We start from the raw sequence: 249 nt of genomic DNA, 5'->3' as shown, positions 1-249 counted from the left end.
GATCGCTTTAGACTGCATTGACAAAAACAAATAAAACCTTCAAAAAAAATCATCTATTTGTATTTGTCATAAAATTACGTAACTTTCCCCCAGTCACACGGACAGGGACACAAAAATACACAAATAAAAACATGCATACACACCAAAACAAAAACAATGGAGTGAAAATAAATGATAAACTCGATTGCCAAAAAATGTTGCAGTCATACGTGTGGTAAATACTGAATTGATAAAAAGAATATTAAAATA

Source organism: Penaeus monodon, chromosome 23 (genome assembly GCF_015228065.2).
Source record: "Penaeus monodon isolate SGIC_2016 chromosome 23, NSTDA_Pmon_1, whole genome shotgun sequence".
In the NCBI taxonomy this organism is placed as follows: Eukaryota; Metazoa; Arthropoda; class Malacostraca; order Decapoda; family Penaeidae; genus Penaeus; species Penaeus monodon.
The sequence above is the reverse complement of the archived record's forward strand: the minus strand, read 5'-3'. Positions refer to the sequence as shown.